The 19,017-nt window shown below is 36.6% G+C and overlaps 1 pseudogene; it reads left to right on the forward strand.

Moving 5' to 3' along the window:
• The first annotated feature begins 825 nt into the window (after positions 1 to 825).
• On the forward strand, positions 826 to 18,312 carry LOC109092915 (annotated as a pseudogene).
• The last annotated feature ends 705 nt before the right edge of the window (positions 18,313 to 19,017 follow it).

Below are 19,017 nucleotides of genomic sequence, written 5' to 3' on the forward strand. Positions count from 1 at the left end.
TGCTGTTTCTGCCTTTTGCAAGTATTATGTTCGTCTTGTATGTGACAATACTATCTTTCAAAAGTATGGATTTAAAAAAATGTTTTTAAAAGAAGATTTTTCATTCCTCCTTTAGAAATCATTCTAATTATACGATTATTTAGTGCTCAAGAAACATTTATTATTATCAAAATAGAAAACACGATTTTGTTTAGAATTCTTTGTTGATTAGAATGTTCAGAACAGATAATCTCTACTCCTACTTTTTTTAATTTATTGCATCCTTGCTGAATAAAATAATTCATTAAAAAATTATATATACTTATATATATATACATATATATATATATATACATATATATATATATATATATATATATATATATATATATATATATATATATATATATATATATATATATATATGAAATGTGCTAAATGTAATGGATATGTGTACTGTATTCAGTTATCATATTAATCACATTTTTCCAAATTTATACAGTTTTTTACCAAGATTTTCCCCGTAGTCAACAACTGAAAGTTTAACATGTACTGTAACCACCAGTTAGCATTGCAATCACATTTTATCTTTTATCTACATTAGTTCTGAAATGATTTTAATACTAAGATTTTCCACGTAGTCTTTCAATTAACATGAGGTAAACAACTAAACGTTTAATTAGTGTACAATAATTAGAAAAATGCTTGAAATTGTTTGTCTGAAGGACTCTGTTGTCACACAGCTACTCAACATGAGTGCTGTTGGAGAAAAAATAATTTCAGTAACTCCCCAAGACATGGGATGGCGCTATTGACCTTCAAACCCGTCAAGTTCAGCTGTTCACTTTTTTGAGGAAGGGAACAGTTATTCAATTACCCCCTTGCCCAACGATGCTTCGGTACACGCACACCTTCCTCTTTCAACTTCATCACATGCTAAAGGGCTGTGCGGTGGGACTGAAGGCATCCGTGCTGGAGAGCTGTGCGATGCTTTTGCCGGCTGAAGTGTGACGCAACAGCTGACAGACAGCTGTGGAAGATTACGTCTCGGCATTGCTTCATCGAAGGACTTTAAAATCCAGATCACAAGACTCTGCGCCTCCGTAAAGTCCAGTGCTAATAGCGACCACTACCCTGAAGACCCACAGTGGTATGTATCAAAACTTTTTTTTGCAAAGAACCAGCCAACTGAGTCAACTGGACTGATCGAATCATTCAAAAGAACGAATTAGCATCGATTGAAGAGTCGCGTGACAGATAGCTCGATAAATGACAGTTGTGTTGTTTAGATGTGGTAACTGTTAACTAGAACATCCAGAAGGTAAAGTGCTATCAGCTACTTCAACTAACTCAAATAGAGGACACCAAAAACTAGGTCACTTTATTGCTGTAGCTCTGCAATAATTGACAAACTATCTGACGACTTCAAAAGTGGTCAATAAAATCAGTATTAACTGACCTAACTTGCTCGGAGGACTTCATACAGTACGACGATGTTGTGTTTTTGGAAATAGTTTGTGTCATGTTATATTAGTTGGTTTGTTGAATGTTAGCGGAGCAGGATAAAGGAAGTGGTGGAGTTTGAAACCTGAGTGAGTTTTATTAACTTATCATAATTTCAGAAGCCTAACAAAGTCGAAATGTGGGTGACCGAGGCCCCACTTCGCGGTCGGTTGGAATAAAATTCCTGCAATACTTAACGTTACTCGACTTAAAGGCTACTAATACTTACACCGCCTTCGGCTCTGCAGTGTAGAGCGATTCACGAACAAATGATTCATCTACCGGTTTTTAGGGAATCAAAACAGACAGCGCGACTAGCGTAACGTTACCCCGATTCCTGAACGCTAGACTCGTACGAATCACTCTTCTTAGTTTGTTTATAACTCTCAGCGTGACCAGTATAGTCATTAAAATCTTGATAAACACAGCATTTATTGGAATTGTATCATGTTTATTAATGATTGCTCATCTGCTCTGCTGGAACGATGTCGTAATTTATCAACAGACTGCTGAAGACGATAAGTGGACGAAGAATAACATGTTTTTGTTAACTCACCCTCAGTCCACTATGACCTTAACTTTATATTCTCTCCGCTCTGACAAAGGTGATGGACAACGGAGGGTTTTGCGACGATAATTATCAGAGTGGAAGCAGTGATGATGAGCTGGTGGATATTTCAGAAGTTACAGTGGACTTCAGTGAGGATGTCCCGCCTCTGGATCGAGATTACAGCGCGGGTAAGACACGCGCACTGCAGAAGATACTAACTTCTTATATTAGACACTGTACTTTTTTTTTTATTTTTATTTTTTTTAGCTTTTGTCAAATAACTTTATGCTTTGGCAAAATTGACTGGTTTGTTTTGGTGTTTAGGTTACAGTATTTGGTAGATAAAGCATAGAGTACAGTTTGAATGGAGTATCACACATTTGTTTTGTAAAACATCTAGGTGTCAGTGGGATCAGATCACTCTGTCCTCTGCGCAGATACTGATGATGCTGTGTGTCATGTCACTGACTCACTTATCATCATACCAGGAAGTTCCTTTTTCATGTCTGTTTCACAATCTACACCACCTTCCGCATTTCACTTTTCCTTCTTTTCTGTTTTACCTTAACCTCGTGAAGCCTGATTTATGAAATAATAGTCAGAAAGTCTCGTTTCTTTCAAATGGAACCGTTTTAGACAAAATCTTTTTTTTTTTTTTTAAAGTTTGCATGTTTGTTGTTTTTTACTGAGTATCATATTTGATACAACAGGTTTTTATGGTTCATATAGTATGATAGTAAGAATATAGTGCTCAAGGAGTTAAAAAAAAAAGAAAGCAAAAAATATGCATTTTGGTGCAGTTGATGATATTTACAGTATATGGCCAAAAAGATGAAATTATGATAGCTTGTAATGTAACTCAGTGAGATCTTTACAGCAGTGTAGCAGACTAGCTTAAAATGCATATAAACTTCCCAATAATATGGCGTAGTAAGATGGTATTTAAATTCTTCAAAGCTAGTTTTATTGTGGAGCCAAAACATAACACAGTGCAATACAATGATGATCGAGCGATTATACAAATAAGCACTCCTCCATAACCTCTAATATTTTTGATACATTTTAACACTATTTAAAAAAACAAAAAAACAAATAAACACAAAAATATGTATGGATAATCAGGTAATTAATAAATATAACGTAAAAAAGGGTAAAAAAGGATAATTTGACTTTTTATCTCAGAATTCATACATTTTCTTGCAATTCTAAGAAGGAATTCAGAATCCAAAAGTAACTCTGAATTGCAAGAAAAAAAGTATGAATTGTGAGATAAAAAGTCAGAATCTCACATTTCTCAGTGTTTTTTTTTTTTTCTCAAAATTCTGAGTTTGTGACTTGCAGATTCCCTTTATTATCATTTTTTTAATCCCATGGTGGAAACAACTAAGTGTTCGTTTTGAAATTGTTAATTTTGATCAAAATTTATATACAAAAGCCAGTGTAGATTTCACAACAAAAAGACACATGTGCCACAGCCTGAAGTGGAACATATTTGGATTTATATTTAAGGATTTTACATGCTAAAAAACTGTCTAAATTTTGCAGAGAACTTTTCTGGTGAACAAAGTTTACTACAGGTTTTCATGGTAGTCTGGAGCCCCGGCCTTGATGTGTGCTGTTCCAAGGAACTTAAATAAGCACCATAGTATTACCATGTTTGTTTATGGTACTATTATGTTAGTGTAATGTGCATGTGTTTTGTGGGTGTTCTGAATAATTCGAATGAAGTTCAGCGTGAAAACCCTTTATTCTTCCAATGTTTGAGCCTACAATGGCAAAATATTAATGAATTGTGTGTGTGCCTAGGGCAACATTATGCATGCACTCTGTGTGTTTCAGCTTTGTTTTCAGTGATGCACTCAGAGAAAATAAAGTGAGGGAGGATGGGAGAAATCAATGACAAGTGTTTTCGAGCTCATGGACATAGAACTGTGTGCGCTCAATTCTGTCTGAGGTTTACTGTAAGCATAACATGATTATACTGATAAATGTATGAGACCGTCATGAGTCACTCTCCCAGGCAGGAAATGTAGTTACAGCCTTCCTGTGCATTTTACCACTTGTTGAAGCATGATACTTGTCAGAACAAATCACATGATCCACATGCACCCACAGTTATACTTCAAAAATACTTGCAACATTTGCATAATTAAATTTCTTAAGAATGATTTGAAGATTTTAAGAACTGAGAGGAAGTACAATGAAAGTTCATATTAGGTTGAGCTGCTGTTTTCATGGTAAATGTCTATTCTCTTTTCTTCTCTTACTCAGTCTTTATTCCTTCTATTAATTTGTTTTTTTTTCCCCTTAACTGGATCATAAGTAAAAGACCCAACATATGAGACCAAAGTGAACTGAATAAGACTATATAGAGCAGAATAATAATAAAAGCACACAGACTTGTTTTACAGAGCTGCTGGTTCCTCTCAAACCCCCCACGCGTTAAACATCTTTTCCTCCTTAATGTTTTTCCACTAAGTCAGAGTACATCAGGCTCAAATAAAAGGTTTATGGGTCAAAGTCCACACTGTTCCCTGAACCTTATTTTCCCATAGATCTATTTTGAGCGCTAAAATTTCCCGTTAACCCACTTCAGCCTATTTGAGTATGATTTAGACATTCAAACATTAAAAAAGACAACCAAAAATGCAAGTGCAAGATTAAAAAAACCAAAACAAAACAAAGCTTTGCTGAGGAATGGCAAATGTTTTGATTACAACATGACTTTTTCAGCACCTAATTACAATTTAAGATGACTCTTGCACTTGTAATTAAGCACTGAAGAAGATTCTGTTGTGAGTGAAATGTTTGCTGGCCTTTTTTGCTAATTTTTGCTTTGTACTGTGCTGTGCTGTGCTGTCAGAGGCCTTGTTTCAAGTTGAACCTGAATCTTTGAATTTGTATCACATTTTTAAGAACCAGTCTGAATGCCTGGTGCCTTTTTGTGTTAGACCAGCTAAACTTGTTTGATCTGAAACATTTGACGTGTGTTTCACTTCACTGAATCATCAGTACAAATTCATTGTGTGCATTAGGGCTGGGCAGTATATAGAGTTTGTACGATATATCGATAAGGTATGATGAGGCAATACGGTTTATATCGATATACATTATTTTTATACAAGCGCATCCGAAAAAAATAAACCTATTTATCTAAAATAGCTTGTAAGATATAGTTAATGTTTAGTTTAAAGCGGTTTGCCCCATGTCCTGACAGATGAGCTGTTAAATGCGTTTGAGATGTGGTGTTTTCTTCTGTGCATATCTTATATTTTACAGGTATATATTACATCGGTACATGTTAGAAAGTCGTGGAAAGATGTTCATTTTGCAAAAATATTTGATGTTGGACAATAAATGTGCTATGTGTAGAAGTTTAAACCTTAAAGTAAGTGTATTTTTATGATAGCACTAACTTTAAAGTGACTGTAAGGGGGGAATCAAAATAGCATGTACAGTTAATACAATTAGTCTGTGCTTTTGGTTTTATTTGTTTTAAGTTTTAGTTTAGGGAATTTAACTTCTGATTTAAAAAGCATAATGTTTGTTATTAGATTGATTTTGTTCATAATATATATAGCATAACCTACATGGTTACATTCACTGTATTTGTTTTCACAGCCTTTAATATGTATTTGTTGGACAACATTGGAAAGGATTTTTATTTTATTTTTTTGATACATACAGTTTTTGTTTTTTAATCCAAATAGAAAGTGTACAAAATACAGTGATATACTGTATATCGCATTTCAGCCAAAAAACACTGAGATATGTTTTTTTTTTTTTTTTTTGGCCATGTCACCCAGCCTTCTGTACACATACTTGGCAATAAAACTCATTCTGTTACGATCGTGGCCAAAGCAACTTGTCTAGTTATGACTCTTAAATGTAGCATTCAGTTACTTAAATTATAGTTCTTCTTGGAATAAAGTATTTTGTGTTTTCAAGGTTAGTCATTGTTTCTGAGTAAAACATGCTAGAAGTAAAATAAAAGTGCTTTATGTATTGTGTAAACAACACGTAACATTCACTGTGTATCCTGTTCTAACTGGCTTGTATTTTGACTTTGACTTCATCCAGTGTTATTTGTGGTCAGCGTTTGAGATCACCTTCAGCCCTTTTCTGTCTGGCTCTGTCAAAGTGCATTACTTTTGACCTGCCAGTGATCTCACACACAGTGATATGTGACTGACAATGCATTAGTGAACTGATTGTTATCTGTAATTCCTCTCAAACCACAATGGGAATTGTCCATGATTAATTCCCATTTTCTTTGCATTCTATTTGCACAATAGAAAAATGGCATAGGCATGCACTGCTGCACGCAAATATGCAGAGTGTCTGCTGGTTTCCCATGAGATTTGTTGTGTTTTGTCCCTGTAGGCCGCTGTAAAGCAGAATGGAGGCCAAACAACAGTCCCAAGCTGATGGATCTACTGGATGACACTGTTCCTGGCATTGGCACCTACGAGGACTTCAACACCATCGACTGGGTCAGGGAGAAGTCTAAAGACAGAGATCGGCATAGAGAGGTGAGCGGGAATGAAACTTTTTCTGAAACCTCACCCTTCAGTTCCTGCTCTAACACTTCATCGTTCTTTCAGATCGCCAATAAGAGTAAGCAGTCCACAGTAGCCTTGCTCTTCAGCATCAGTGATGCCTTTTCCGGCTGGCTTCTGATGCTTCTCATTGGACTCATGTCAGGTCAGCCCACTTCCTGCTTACTTTCGCACATCTTGATTTCTGACAGACAAAAGTTAATAAATATCACCTGCTTAATGGCCCCTGCTGGATACTTTTTTAATTGTACAGCACTTGCTGTGTTCATCATTAAGGTGTAAAAACCCATTTCTGCCATATAAGGAAAAATGCTTTGGTAAATCATAATTATGACCAAAAAAGTTGAAATTATGAGAGGGAAAGTAATTATAACACAATTTTGTTGACTTTGCATTGCAAATATTTTTTAGATTTCATTTATCTTATAATTATGACACACATTGTCATCATTTTGACTTTTTATCTCTTAATTATGACTTTCATAATGGATTTCTGAAAGCATGTTTTTATTCTCATGTCGGAAATAAGCTTTGATAGTATATAGAAGCATATTTCTGTCATCTAAGGATAAAGCATGCTTTGGTAAATCATAATTATAACAAAAATGTTTAGTAAGGTAATTCAGTTATGACCAACATTTTGACTGTCAGTATAATACATTTTGTATTTTTGAATTTTGACTTGTGTGTGTCATAATTATGACTTTGACTATGATTTACCAAAGCATGTTTGTGTGTGTCAGAAATGGGCTTCCATATAAAGAAAATTAGCTAGCAGCAGTATTACTCTTACTCACAATTACACAACTCATCACTACTATTTGTGACATAGGGAGAGCAATGATAGCTCAAATGTTGACGAGAGATGTGATATCACTTTTCTTCACTGTCAGATCTAAGATTTTAGCCTGATGGACAACATAAAAACATAAGCCTGCATTGAAGAGGGTACTAGGATCATATCTAGAATATTGTAGAAACTTGAGGATGAACTTGTTTGATTTGGGCCAATAAGCAAACACCTAGCAATGTGCTAAAACTGCACTGTAGAAACCACATAGCAATGATCTGGCAAACTCCCAAAATATCGTAGCATTTTGGTGGCAAGTCTGCATTAGCAAACACCACTCACGTTCTCTTTAGAAAATGTAAACAGTAGTGGTAATTCATTATTGTATGAAAAATGTGAAGGTCTTTTGTGTCCCATGTCTCCCAGGGGCCTTGGCTGGAGGTATAGACATTGCTGCCCATTGGATGACGGACCTTAAAGAGGGCGTGTGTCTGAACGGATTTGGTTTAATCACGAGCACTGCTGCTGGGCTTCCAATGAGACCACTTTCAGGAAAGAGACAAGTGTCCTCAGTGGAAAAGCTGGGCAGAACTCATGGTTGGAGTCAGTGAGGTGGGTTCTGTATTTGTCCCAGACAGGCGCATTGTGTGACAGAGATCCATAATACCAGGAGGAGAATATTACATCTGTAATCATCATTATGTTGCTGTCTACTGCTTTGAATCAAATTTTGCATTCATTTTTCCAGTGACACGAGAGAGCGCAAACATTCGTGGTTTTCATAAAATAACATTCGTTGTTTTCATAAAATATCACATTGTTACTGACATGTTGACAGATGTATGTTGTTGTAATAAGTGTTTGCCAATGTAGCAGAATCCAAGCTTTACAGGCATGTTTAGTGCAAAGATTTCCAAAAATAAATGTATGACAAAGTGTTTTTTGAAGGCTGATGAAATGAGTTCCAGGGTGCCTTTCTTTACTGTGGTTAGAGTTCAGAAGTTTGGGGTCAGTAACAGTTTTTAAAAATACAAGTCTTTTATGATCAACAATGATGAATTTATTTGAAGAAAAATATATTAACAATTGAATATTGAAATGACTGATTGATTTTAATATGTTTTAAAATTCAGAAATCATTGTAATCTGCTGATTTGGTGCTCAAGAATCATTTAATCTTTTCAATGTTGAAGACAATCATGCAGCTTAATCTTGTGGAAACAGTGATACTCTTTTTGTTTTTTTGTTATTTTTCCCTCTCCATTTAAAATAAAAATAATTTATAACATTTCTATTCCCTAATTTCTAACCCCAAACTTCTGAATGCTAGTGTATATCACCCCCTTGTGGTATGAAGACAAAGCTACAATATTGTTTTTGAAGAAATGACAGAAAAAAACATGCATTTTAATCTTAGATTTTATTATAATTTTACCTTTGTAAAAAAAAAAATAGCATATGTTCTTTTGAATTTAAACATTTATTCACATCTGAATTTAGATCATTTTAAGGATGCTGTCTCTTGAGTTTTGAGCCATTATTTTAAAGACTCTTAAACCAACACCTCAACGATGAGGCCTTAATAATCCTCCTCAAATCTTCCAGTATTCATTTCTTTATTATTTTTTGACTCACAGTTATAAATCAAAGTTCACAGACTTTAGAATGTGAGTAAATAGTATGTAGCATGTAAAAATAATTGTGGTCTAACTATGAATACGTCCTGTAGGGGGTGACGGTCCTTTTGTTTCACGTGTATCCTGTCTGTGTCCTGCAGGGTCCTGGATTGTATGTGGTGAATTATTTCATGTATGTGTGCTGGGCTCTGCTCTTCGCCTTCCTCGCAGTGATTCTGGTGCGAGCCTTTGCCCCTTATGCCTGTGGTTCAGGAATACCAGAGGTGAGATGCTCATAACAAACTATATATCTTTCCACTCATTCAAGCTCTTTTTTTAAAACAAACCACTCATTGTAGAGCTTTTCTCAAGCTGTACAATCACATTGTCTCTTCAGCTTCACTTTAAATGTGATTTAAAAAAACACCCCTCTGTTAAGTGCACAGTAGTGAGTCAGGCTTTAATAGCCGTTTTATACCTTAAAATCTTTTTTCTTTTTTAGTTTTCTATTCCAAACTGTCTGAGTAAAGTGGATACAGATTATATCTGTTTATTATAGTTTTCGACAGTTCTACAATTTTCTGTACTGTTTTCAGATGTTCAAAATGTTTTCAGATGTTCAACCACAATTGCTTCTGCTCTCTAACCTTGGCAGAAAGAACAATGAGGGGCTTTCTGACATAAGTCACACTGTCTGTCTGACAAAACCCCATGTTAGATTATTGCAGTTGTACTACTGATTTAAATTCATGTGGAGTCGTCATCAGAGATTAAGGACATTTTAAATGGCTGTTTTTAAAACAATCCATTAAGACATGTTCGTATGCCAAGAATAACTGCTTAAGTGAATAAAAACATCTTCAGCTTACGGTCTGGAAAATGGCCAGTTTTTGAATCATTTTGAATTCTGAATTCTTGCAGATTAAGACCATCCTGAGTGGCTTCATAATTCGGGGTTACCTAGGGAAGTGGACTTTGATCATCAAGACCATCACACTGGTGCTGGCCGTCTCGTCTGGTCTCAGTCTGGGGAAGGAGGGTCCGCTGGTTCACGTAGCCTGCTGCTGCGCAAACATCCTCTGCCATTTCTTCACCAAATACCGTCGAAATGAGGCCAAGAAACGAGAGGTGAGAGGAACTGGGGCGGGAGATAAGGAGAGGAGGAATGGAGTGATGGAGAGATAAGGAAGAGGGGAGTGTGGGATAGACTGACGGAAAAGTAACAAAGTATTTTGTGTCTTGGATCAAAACTTGTAATGTAATACCATTGATATAAACCTCTTGGCTTGGTCTCTGTTAACTGATGTGCTGGAAGTTGCCAGTGCCCAATTTGGTAATGGAAATAGCGAACAGAGGAGGCTTTTTCTAGACTGTCTAGGCTGATTGTATAATTCATTGTTCATGAATTTAATAGGGTGAATATGCTCTTTATTGTGCATTTTAGTTAGGAAATAAGAATGCATTGGAATGTAAATAAAATATATATATATATGTATATGTATATGTATATATGTGTGTGTGTGTGTATCAGGTGTTGTCTGCAGCATCTGCAGTTGGAGTGTCTGTAGCGTTTGGTGCTCCTATTGGAGGAGTGCTTTTCAGTCTGGAAGAGGTAAGCATTTTATATTTCAGCAGTCCTTCCATAAACAAAAAGATGTATATTTCTGACTTATGTTTCTGATTTGTTGTTCTATTGGAGGGGTTATTTTACAATCAGCTCAAGAAACCAATATAAACCCAGATAGGCTGCTTTTTGAGTGGTTTATTTTATAATCATGACCAATTGAGAAGACTGTGTGATTCAATGTCATGATGGTATTATTTTATTTGACCAACAAAACAAAAATTAATATTATAAAAACAAAGCTGCTTTACTTCACTTTATAAATTAATAAACAAATAAAAGTCGTTTAACTATGAACTCAAAATTGTTATAATTCCCTGAAATAACTTTATTTATTTGAAATGTTTATCGTCGATTCTTATCATTATTATTGTCCTTTGACTTTCTGTATGTATTTCATTGTTTATGTCATTTTGAAAGACAAAAAAAAAAAAAAAAAAATCGGTCACACCTTTGACTCAAAAATTCACATATACATTACTGTTCAAAGATTTGGGGTTGGTAAGACTTTTTTTTATGTTTGTGAAAATTCTTTGTATGCTTACCTTGCATTTATTTTGGTCAGTAATATTGTAAAATATTACAATTACAAGCAATTCTGAAGTAAATCCTTCAGAGATTTGGGATAAGAGAAAAAGGCGGTTTGGTACATTATATACATTTTCCAAATTTTGAACACAGAAAAAGTGTTGCTTTAACTGTGGTTAGAATTATTCATGAGATTGTACCATGCATGATAAGGTGCATTACAAGGCATAATTAATGTATGATAACTAATGTTATAATGCATTATACAGAAAGACTTTAAGTAAAGTGTTTACTGAAACATTTTCTTATCGATGTTGAAAGCAGTTATGCTGCTTTATATTTTTGTGGAAACCGTGATGCGTCTTTTCATGATTCTTTGATGAATAGAAAATTCAGGAGAGGACAGTATTATTTCTTCAGTGTCACTTTTGATTTCATGTGTAATAAACTGAAAATAATGTGTAATTTTATGTAATGTGTCCTTGCTAAATGAATTCATTTTTTTTTTTTTTCACTGACCCCACAACTTTTCTTACAGTAGTCTAAATATCTGAATCTTAAATTGTGAAAAACATCTGCTGAATGTTGTTTTAACATCTGACAGTAAACATGTTTCTCATGCATTTCTTTTCCAGGTCAGCTACTACTTCCCTCTTAAGACTCTGTGGCGTTCGTTCTTCGCTGCTCTGGTCGCAGCATTCACCCTTCGCTCCATTAATCCCTTCGGGAACAGCCGATTGGTCCTTTTCTACGTGGAGTTCCACACTCCCTGGCATCTTCTGGAACTCATACCTTTTGTGCTTCTGGGCATCTTCGGTGGCCTTTGGGGTGCTTTCTTTATTCGTGCTAACATTGCCTGGTGCCGTCTCCGAAAGAACACCAGCCTTGGGCACTACCCTGTGCTTGAGGTTGTGGTGGTCACCCTGTTAACAGCGTTGCTAGCGTTCCCGATCGAGTACACCAAGATGAGCAGCAGCGAATGATCTCAGAGCTGTTTAATGACTGTGGCCTGCTTGACTCATCGAAACTCTGCGGCTACACCAGCAACAGTGGAAGCACATCAGGAAGCGTTAATGCCACTGCCGCTAATGGTCCGGGGGGCTCGGCTGGCGGGGCCAGGTCTCTATACAGCTATGTGGCAGCTAGCTCTTGCACTGGTCTTAAAGATGGTCTTCACTGTGGTTACATTTGGCATGAAGGTAAAAGACCCAGATGTATTTTTTGAAGGCAAAACAAATTCAAATTTCAGGATAAAACCACTAAATGAGTTAATATAATAGTTTAGATAGTAGCTCTTTAATACCACAGATTTACCATGGTACAACATAATTTTGGAAAGTTTCCTGTTTCTTGGTTTTATCACGTGACGAGTTTCTGAGTGGTTTTACTGTTATATACTATTATAGTATTTAAAATATTTAGAATTGGTTTTTATTTTTATATTTTTTCATTTTAATTTTAGTTTTAGTAATATTGTTAGTTGACTTGCCATTTTTATTCTTTTTAAAATTTGTAAATATTTCTTTATAGATTTATGGTTTAGTTATTTTAGTTCTTCAACTTCAAATTTTATTTTAGTTGGCGAGGCAAGATTTCTTAATTATTTATTATAATAGTATCATAAATAAATTAATAATTAGTTTATATATGTATTTTTTTATGAATATATATTTAATATTTTTTACTTTATTTCAGCTTTATTTCAATAAGCGAAAACAATCAATGTTCATGGTTTTCAATTTAATTAACAATTCTATTATATAATACTAAAATATTCTATTATTTTATTATTATTTAATTTTATTAATATTATTATTTTATTTTTTTGGTTCATCCTCTGAGATTGTTTATTCGTTTGTTGCCTTGGTTTATCTATTTATTATTAATACTCTCAGTACCAGAGGTTGGCATCATAAGAAAGGCAACAATGTGGTGTTGATTCAGCCCAGTCACAATAAAACTTAAAAGACGTTTTGAGAAGTTGGCAAAGCATATCAAGTGAGCTCTGTCATCTCTATCTTTTAATTCTGTCTTGCTCCTTGTTCTCTGTCCAGGTGCCATCTGGTTTATTCATACCCAGTATGGCGGTGGGGGCCATAGCAGGCCGACTTCTTGGTGTGTGCATGGAGCAGCTGGCCATACGCCACCACGAACGGGACATTTTCAGAGGCTGGTGCTCTCCTGGGGCAGACTGCATCACGCCGGGCCTGTATGCCATGGTGGGCGCAGCAGCCTGTCTGGGTGAGGGGTGAATCTTCTGCAACTCTGTGAAAATTTTCATTTTCCAGATGATTTATTTTTCACTTCGCAACCAAACTGCCTTGCGCAGTCTTCCATGCAGAAGCATTTAATGGTGGCTTTCAGGAATGTAGCTTGACCTGGCAGAGTCATTGATTCTGTTGCATTTTTAATGAAGTGTTCTTAGTTTTATCATTTGCATTAGAGACTATTAAATCACTACATTAGGCTATATTGCTACATTGTCAAATTAGCAAGCAAGAGTATTCTTTTCCTCATTTCTACTCTAGGTGGTGTGACCCGTATGGACTGTCTCTCTGGTGGTCATTATGTTCGAGCTGACGGGAGGTTTAGAGTACATCGTGCCCCTCATGGCTGCCGCCATGACCAGCAAATGGGTCGCGGACGCTCTGGGTCGTGAGAGCATCTACGAGGCCCACATCCGCCTCAACGGTTATCCTTTCCTGGAGGCCAAAGAAGAATTCCGTCACAAGACTCTTGCCACAGATGTGATGCGTCCACGGCGGGGCGACCCACCGGTGTCTGTGCTGACGGAGAGCGGAATGACTGTAGAGGAGGTGGAGAGACTCATCGCAGACACTACCTACAGCGGCTTTCCTGTGGTGATCTCACAGCAGTCTCCGAGACTGGTGGGCTTTGTGTTGAGGAGGGATCTGGTCATATCCTTAGGTGAGAGTCTTTTTATTGGTCGCTCCACATATTTATGCAATTTACAGGGTTTTCTCAGTGAGACAAAACAAGGGGTGTATGAACAAAAGTCACAGTTAAAGTGGAAGTGAAGCAGTCCAGAAAATCAAGACCGCTGGAAATCAGTTTACTAAATAATGTAAACCGGACTGCTTCACTTCAACTAGAAGACTTCTAAAAATGCACAACTACTTTCATCATTAATAATAATAAATATTTTTTGAGCACCAAATCAGCATATTAGAAATGATTTCTGAAGAATCATGTGACACTGGAGTAGTGGCTGCTGAAAAGTCAGCTTTGCGATTACAGGAATAAATTATATTGTAAAACAAAATAAAATGTACAGTTTTTATTATTTTATTTTATATATGCAGTAGCCTTGGTGGACAGAAGAGACTTATGCATTTTGTTATTATTATTTTTGTTTTTATTATTATTATTTTTTTTTTTTTTTTTTTTTGTAAAATAAGACTCTTATGGCCACCAAGGCTGCATTTATTTTAAAAACTGTAATACTGATAAATGAATTTAGTCCAGTCTTTAGTTTCACGTGATACTTCAGAAATGCATTTGAATATGCTGATTGACTGCCCAATAAACATTTATTTCTATTATCAATGTTGAAAAACTTGTGCTGCTTAATAATTTTTTGTGGAAACCGTGATACAGTATCTTCAAATGATTGGGTTAAGTATGATTTAAAAAAAAAAAACAGCAACAGCAACAAATAAAAATTTAGCCTACTCTTACTTTATTTCTAGGCCATAGATTGCTCTTTGTTTCTGTATAAATTACTTGCAGGTCATCATGACATCAGTTTGACTGTCAGAGTCTTACGAACCAGCCAACTTACTGATGCAGCCGACCACAGTCTCAAGTAGTTTTTTTTTTTTTTTTTTTTTTTTTTTGATATTTAGGGAGATCAAGTTGTGCCTGAGGATATCTTATTTTCTTGCTACTAAATGTCTCAAATAAAACCTTTGATTAGTGAAAGTGAAAGTGACAGTGAAAGTGACGTGACATTCAGCCAAGTATGGTGACCCATACTCAGAATTTGTGCTCTGCATTTAACCCATCCGAAGTGCACACACACAGAGCAGTGAACACACACACACTGTGAACACACACACCGGAGCAGTGGGCAGCCATTATGCTGCGGCACCTGGGGAGCAGTTGGGGTTCAGTGCCTTGCTCAAGGGCACCTAAGTCGTCTAAGTCATGGTATTGAAGAGCGCTGTACATTCACTCCCCCCACCCACAATTCCTGCCGGCCCGAGACTCGAACTCACAACCCTTCGATTGGGAGTCCGACTCTCTAACCATTAGGCCACGAATTCCCCTGATTATCAGTCAAAGAGTTGATACCACAGAGATTTTGTCAGCCTGGCGCCTTGTAAGTGCAACTCTGTTTCCTGGATGACTGATTAAAAACTGGTGTACACTGAATCCAAGACGTTTTAGAGCGGCCAGCCAATCAGATTGGAAGCAGTAATTTTCAGCCAGTTCTTGCCAGTTTGCAATATGATGCTTTCTGAACGGTCCAAGGGCTGCCACAGAATTTTGCTAATTAACCCTTGTTGTAACTGATGTATTAGTGTTGAGTTTATCCAGCTTACTTCCTGTTTTTTGTTCTTTTTCTTCTTCATCTTAGAAAATGCCCGGCGGCATCAGGAGGGTGTGGCTCAGCATGTCTCCCATCCTGTTCACTGAATGTGATCCGCCCATGTCACCCAGTGCTCCTCCTGCAGTAAAACTGCGCAGCATCTTAGACCTCAGCCCGTTTACAGTCAACTGTGCACACAGCCATGGAAATCGTAGTGGACATCTTCCGCAAGCTCGGCCTGCGGCAGTGCCTCGTCATTCAGAACGGTGAGTCTGTGGACATGGATGATGTGCGCAGCTGTGTGGTCTGTTTTTGAAGCAGTAGCTGAGATACAAGTGGAGCAGATATTTGTTTTCTCCCATGAGAAGCAGAATGAGGCTGTCATTTTTAGATTTGACTGGGCCACAGAGAAATAAACCGCATTTTAGTGATCATGTCTCAGTTATAGCTTATGAACGCAGGTCAGATTGAAACATTTTAATCTCACCCCTAAAGTTACATGTTAGCTCTGGTTCAAAAACTGGTGAGCTACCAAGCATTAAAGGCAAAACATGTGGCAGCGACACTGCGCTAACTTCTAAGATAAACTAATCTGGACAAAACAGCATCACAGTCTTATAAGGCAACCCTAGAATAGCTTGCAAAGAGCTAAGCTTTCTTTTAAAATGCTGGACAAGAGTTGAGAGAATAAATGTACTTAAATTATACTTCTCAGTACAGAAAATAAACTGACAATTTTACAGTATATTTGTGTGCTATAACATCATTGTTTGAGGGACCCCATTAGAGGGTCTCAGTACACTACAATGGGGCCTCAAAAGATATAGAATTATTTAAAAAAAAAAAAATTTCAGCTTACATCTTTATTTTTAGCCATTTTGGCTTATTTTATTTAAGAAACCAGGTTTCCTACCGTTCATGAAAAACCTGGATATGCTGTATGTAGGAACTTTAAAAGTGTGATTTATATATTATTTTAAGACCTGGAAATTGTGGAAATTTATACAATTTTAAAAGTGTGATTTATTTTTAAATTTTTTGGGGGAAATTTCTGAAATCTTACAGTCATGTACATTTTTGTATAGTTATGTCAAGCACTAAAATATTTTATTGGTTAGGAATTGCTGAAAATGGCTATATGTGAATAAAAATAAACTAGAAAAGTCATTTGATTGAATTGATAATAAAAAAAAAAGTAAACATTGAAGAACATTATTGGAACTTGTAGGGAATTATTATTAATATTTTAGTATTATTATTATTATTATACATCTCTATTATTATATAGTACTAGTTTCTGTAAATAAAGTTTTTTTAAGCTGCTTTGTCAGTACAGCAGAAGTATCAGAAATAACTTGGGCCTTAGAATATTTTATGACATTGAGGGACTGCTTTTTTTTTGGTACAACAATATAGGTTTGCTTAGCAACATGCTAATGTCACTCTCTACTGGAATCAATTGTGTATGATTCTCCCATATTTGTGTGTTGTTGTATGATGTTCTACCCCAGTTCGAATACTGCATAAAGGGCTATTCATGCTGCAGTGTCAAAAGTTAGCTCACTAGGTTTAAGAACAGAGCTGTTGTCTCCAATTTGCAGGTAGACTGTTTGTTAAACTTAGTTTAAATATGCACCAGCCCAAGCAGGAGGGCTTTCTCATCTGAGTCTTTGTTCCTCCCGAGATTTCTTCTGCATCCACAACTACGTAAACATCTTGGAGAGTTTTTCCTCCGCACTCTTGCCATTGGCGCGCTCACCAGCTGCTTTGAAACGTTCTGCATTGTGAATAGCGTTATACAAACAAATTGACCTGAGAAGTACACTGCAGATATCCAGTGTAGCACTGATTAAATCAAACAATCTCAGCACTTCTGAGATGAGGGCATTTTATGCTTATAAAAGTCCTTTTTGAGTTTGTTTTTGTTTGTTTTTTCCCACAAATGTCCTTTCTTATAAGAGCGCTCCCTACCATATTTGTCCAAAACAGCTGAAGCTGATTCTTGCTAGAGTTGTTTTGCCTTTTAAAGTGTGTGTTTTAATCAGGTCCCGATGTCTAGCAGATCAACGTGGCTGTTGGTCTTTCTCGGATTCCTGTGATCCACCCTTCAAGTCTATCTAGGACAATAAAAGGAAATGACATAATATAAAAAGCAAGAAGACTGGAAACACACACGCACACACTTTGAACATGTGGCCTTGAACTTTTATGCAAACATAGTCTCTCTCATGCATATGCTAACAAGGACCATCTGTTCAATAATTGTCTGTTTGATTTGTGTGACTTGACAGCTCAGTGATTTGTATTAATTAAAAACAAGAATCCTTTTTATCTCCCTCTCTTTTCAGGCGTTTGCTGGGAATCATCACTAAAAAGGACATTCTTAAAACACATGGCGCAGATGGCCAACAGAGACCCGGATTCAATCCTCTTCAACTGAAGACTTCAAGACTGAATGGACACTCTTGGACACACACAGAGGGCTGAATCATCCTGCAATGATGATGATGATGATGATGGTGGTGGTGGTGGTGGGACTGTGTGTGTCGCTGAAGTACTGCTATTATACAGTGGTGTGAGAGTGGCCTAAGGCAGCTTTTCGATCTTCCACCACTGGATGTTCAAAAAGGAGCTGTTTAGCCTGTCCGGAGGCTACAGAGATTGAAAAATGCTGTCCTCTCACACCTGTGAACCTCATATCATCTCGTGATCTGAATTGTTGCCATTAGGACTTGCTGTATGTGACCAAATGCTTTTTTCTGCCTACAAATATGGGGATCAACGACTTCTTTGTGTACTTTTTTTTTTTTGTTTTGTTTTTTTTAAATTTACGGTGCTTTACTCTACTTTAAAAAGTAGCTTCAGATGGTTGCTAGTCTCCCAGGCTGATCTGGGTTGCTGGTTTTTGGGCATTTATCTGAATGGGAGACTAACTGACTGAGACAGTTTTAAGCCAGCCAACAATCTAATAGTAGTTTTAGCAGGGTTTCCATCCCTGGAGTGACGTTTGACCTCGAAAGGAACTTCAGAAGGTGAGAACATTCCTGAGATGATCTGGGAAAATGTGCGTTAAGGGTGTCTTGTCAGAACCTGCGTGTGTCGAGCGATCCCTGTGGGAAGATGTGCCTTCTTTTGTAGAAGTGCAATGAGATTTGGTGTATCATTGTTGAAGTCACATAGATGCACTTACTCTTTCTCATTTGTACATACTAGCAAAACTCCCTCAGTAGTGCCGTTCCTCTGTTTCTCACTCTTTGAGAAGGAGGCTTTGAAGCCAACACGCCACTTTTGAAAAGTTTATATGTGCATTTGACTT

Source organism: Cyprinus carpio, chromosome B7, assembly GCF_018340385.1.
Source record: "Cyprinus carpio isolate SPL01 chromosome B7, ASM1834038v1, whole genome shotgun sequence".
NCBI classification, from domain to species: Eukaryota; Metazoa; Chordata; class Actinopteri; order Cypriniformes; family Cyprinidae; genus Cyprinus; species Cyprinus carpio.